General features: G+C 39.5%; 1 pseudogene; it reads left to right on the top strand.

The window, feature by feature from the left end:
* The first annotated feature begins 929 nt into the window (after window positions 1-929).
* On the top strand, window positions 930-1,501 carry LOC149215854 (uncharacterized; annotated as a pseudogene).
* The last annotated feature ends 3,035 nt before the right edge of the window (window positions 1,502-4,536 follow it).

The following is a 4,536-nucleotide window of genomic DNA, read 5'->3' as shown; positions in this document are numbered from 1 at the left end:
TTATAGTGTTAATTTTTTCTTTGGCTAAAGAAAAACAACTAAACCAAAAAACTCTAAATATAATTAAATATTCACAAACATAATTACTTCTATATGTGTATCTATTTCAAAATAGGTCTTCTAGAATTTTGATTAGGCCCATAAGCATGTCTATTTCAGAATAGATTTTTCATAATTTTAAATTAATTATCAATAAATATTAGGTGGATGGTATAGATTTAACCTCCATGGAATAGTTAGTTATGTTCTTTTAATTAATTTATCTCAAATTAATCAATTAAAAAAACGTCATATCAACTCGTGTTATATGTAAGATACGTTAGTATATAGGATAAGTGCTTCCAACTCGTGTTATATGTAAGATACGTTAGTATATAGGATAAGTGCTTCCATATTATGGATTGATGTTTATCATTTAATTTATATAACTACTCTAGTATATAACAAAAATTTAATGAATTAATAAAATTGATTGTTATTGAGTTAGACATTTTGTTACTTTTAATATTTTTTTAAACGAATACGGAGTAAAATTTATTAATTAATAAATAAAATGTATTCCAAATTTATTAATATGGTTAAACATTTCATTCGTTATTGTTCATGTCGGCAAATACATAATTAAATTAGTGGATAAAATGTATTAATACACATAAACGTATTCATTAAAAAAAATCATTTACCCATAAATCTCTGAGATTTGATTAGTGGTACATTAACAATTTAAGGTCACGCTTTTGGAACCTCTATTAAGGTTCATCATCCGGAGCTTTAAGGAACGGTGATTTCATTCTAGTACTTCCATTAGTGAAGACAAGACACGTGTCACGTAGATTCCAAAAGCGTTTTCAATCCTGAGTTCCTGGTTCGAATCCTATTCAGTCCGTAAAGCACCGAAAAACGTAAAACTCAGGTTTTGATCAGGAAAAATGACGGAGGCAATGAAACAGGCTGCCGTTCCTGACTGGCAGGAAGAGCCAAGAAATGACAGAGAGGAGGACGACTGGGTGATGCTGCGGGTGGGAGGTCAGGTGTTCGAAACCTCGCGTAAGACTCTGTCCGTGGACAAAGATTCCATGCTCGCTGCCCTGGTGCTTCGCCATTGGCCCAAAGATGATAAGATGAACAAGAATTCCGTCATCAGAATCGACAGAGACGGTCAGAGGTTCGCGCACGTCTTGAATTATCTCCGCAGCGGCACCGTATGGCTGCAGGACATCTGCCTCCTGCGCGAGCTACAGGAGGAGGCCGATTTTTTCTGTCTCGCCGGCCTTAGCGCTCTCTGCGAGGAAGAAATCCAACGGACCGAGGAGGAGCAGGCCAAGTGCAGTATGCGTACTGAAATTTTAAGGAAGATGTCAAGAAGTGCCTCGCCGAGGCGATTCTCAAATAATTCGGCAGTGGCGGAGAGAGATTATCGGAGATCAAATCATCGCCACCGCCTTGGTGGCTGGGTTTGAGGTGCGATGACAACGAAAACACGTGGTTCTGGCACAGATGAGGATTTCATAATTCAAATTCGATATTGCCTCATCCACTTTCTGGAAGACCATTGAATTAATTCTCTTGCTATGCACTATACATAGTGTAATGTGTCATCACAATCAATTCATTATATTTGAAAAGTTGCCCTACATATATATACCATTATTAGACCTTGCCCCTTCGTGTTATGGACTATTATTGGTCCCTGCCCTTTCATGCTAGGGACGATAGTAATCAATTTTACTCTGGCTATTAGTTGCACATAGAGAGCAATGTAAACTACTTCATTTTAACCAAGATTTTGTTTCAATTTTTCTCTCTTGTCCAATGAAAAAATTGGAATCTTATTTGGCCTCATATCTAGGCAATACTTAGCATAAACTTGAGCAAATCGATCATATTTTATACTCAATTGAATTAATGCTAGAATTAATCCTTGAAAATTTAATGTTAATATTCCATAATACATAATAAGCTTCATTTTCGTTGCTTTTGGATATTGAGTTATCAAGAGCAGCTTCATTAAGTGTCAAATGCATCTTGCTCTTAGCTCTTGAGTTGTCAAGAGCATAGAATATAAATTTCACACACCTATTCCTCATGGTTGTACACACTTATTCCTCAAGAAAGATGCAATGGCCCCTTGAAGGGCTCCCGGTCTTGGTATTGCAGTAGGTGCACTTATTCCTTAGGCAACACTTATTCCTCAAGCTCATGGTTGTACACACTTATTCCTCAGGCGAGCTGTAATGGCCCCTTGACGGGGTCTCAGTCTCGGTATTGCAACAGATGCACTTATTCCTCAAGCTAGCTGCAATGGAGCCTTGGAGGGATCTCAGTGTTGCTAATTCCCTTACCTGCAAGATGGTAAGAGTATGCCAACAATAATTTTCATTTATTTTCCTGCAATAGCTCCAGACTCTTTGTGATTCTCTTCACATGTGAAACAAAATTATTCTTACCCTTTGATAACAAGGGTTTCGTCAACTTCCAAACACATTCACTTCCTCGTCAAAGGTTGTGAAGACAAAAGAGAACAGAGATAGGGAGTCAGAAGGGAGGGTTAGTTGACTTACTCGGTGGATTCCCCTTCATTGGTCGGTGCTCATCTTATCTCAATGCTACTGACATTCCATAACTCCATGCATTATCCCATAACTCTGTGTTACTCATACCTATGTCTGCCATTCTTTCTTGCATTCATTTGGAAAGAAGAGCAGAGCTACCAAGGCAGGACTTATTCCTCCAATGGCTCCCTCAATCTCTCGCATGTCAGTGATACTCTTAAGCCACTATTTACAATTCGACTCCCATCAAGCTTGCTAACCCTAGGGAATGGTCATATTGGATTCAGCCCAGATTTTCTCTACTCACAATTCGGCTCCCATCAATCTTTCAATGGATGATGTGCTTCAAAAGAAGGGCTTAGACTCTCTTTGTCATATCCCAATCGTCTTGAAGCAAGCTAGGTGCCCAGATCTCGAAGCGATGGAGACCCAGAAGCTGGTTCTATAATTTTTTAAGATTTGCCTTGATGCCTCTATTTCTATTGCAAATTTTGGATCAATTGCGCTTCTAACTCAGCTTGGTAAACAAGGTGGAGCTACCCTTGCCTTTGTCTTTGATGTGAAGCAGGTAGTGGTGAAGTAGGTTGTTACCTGTTGATCTGAAAGTGGAATAGGTGATTTTTGTCTCTCTTTCCAAAATCAAATGAAACAAAAAACTAGGACTGTGTTGACACTTTGCAAGCATGAAAATGGGTCTTCATAAGCAACATGTTTGTTTAGTGTCCCTTCAAGCATGAATTAGTTCTCATGTGCAAGTTAATCATAATGAACATAACACATATAATTCATGTAGGCATAGAGAAGAGCAACACAAGGTTTGATGACAGAGTTCACCCCTCCTGGGCTACATCTCTGGGTCTGTCAACATGACTAGACCACTCATATTTCAATGTAAAAATGAAGTACATAAAGTATGTTGATGACCATGTGGATATTTCCTCTTCAAGGAAATGTTCTCCTGCAGAGAACTCTCACATAAAAACAACATGATAACCTACAATCACCATGTAAACTACAACAATACAAGGAGTCTTCAACAAAGACCCTAAACCTCATTTGAAAATGAGCATACATGCAAAAAGAAGGACATAAAACAAGCTTCCCTCATCTTGACATAGAGAGAATTGTCCAAGAGTTGAACTCTGTAAGTATCAACTGCTGCAAATGAATTCTAAAGGTGAATAAACCCCTACAAGTTCTTCCTCATGCTCAACACCCTCAAGATCTGCTACCAATCCTTGTTTCATCCATACATCCCTTAGCCTTCAACCTATAAAAGAATGCGAACTAGATGTGCTCAAAACATAAAACAGAGGTCACCAACCAGGATTTAGAGCATCCAAAACCCCCACCTAGCCTCTTTCTAAGCTCAAATTGGTGAAAAACTCAAAAGGTTATGAGCTCCAAGCTCATCCATGAACTTTATTGTTAACCATCCTCAATTTCACCCTTCTTGCTAACAATTCTACAATTCCACCCTGAAAATTTCTAAATGAACGACAAATTCTTCCTTCATAGGTGAAATTTGTTGGACCATTAATTCGCCCTCTAATGCCTTAGGGCTGAAAAATGTGGACATATGGGCCACGGGGCCAAGGGTTGGGCTAACCAACCGCCCCTCCCGTCAGGCCCCTTTTCCTTCCGTGTTGGGTCACATGGCGGTCATGGAACCTAGCGTTGGCCCCCCTTTCGTAGCGCTCTTCCTATTAGCTCCATGTTATGGTCACATGGTTGTGCATGCATCTTGGGGCTAGGCCCTTAGGGGTTGGCCCCCTCCACCATACTTCGTGTGCTTAACACTTTAATATAGTTTTTGACATAGATATAACAAGGAACATGTAACGGTCTAGTGGTAAGTCTTGTGGTTTCTTGGTGGGAGGTCACGAGTTCAACTCTTGTGGGCTTCTTGGCCTCCATAATAAAATTTTAGACTAGTGTGGGGAGGCCATATAGCCATGTAGTTGCCTCCCATTGGCCCACGTGG

This window comes from Pinus tabuliformis, chromosome 1_1 (genome assembly GCF_031772625.1).
Source record: "Pinus tabuliformis cultivar Carrire ecotype Pingquan chromosome 1_1, CPIR1, whole genome shotgun sequence".
In the NCBI taxonomy this organism is placed as follows: domain Eukaryota; kingdom Viridiplantae; phylum Streptophyta; class Pinopsida; order Pinales; family Pinaceae; genus Pinus; species Pinus tabuliformis.
This window is presented reverse-complemented; position numbering and strand designations above follow the sequence as displayed.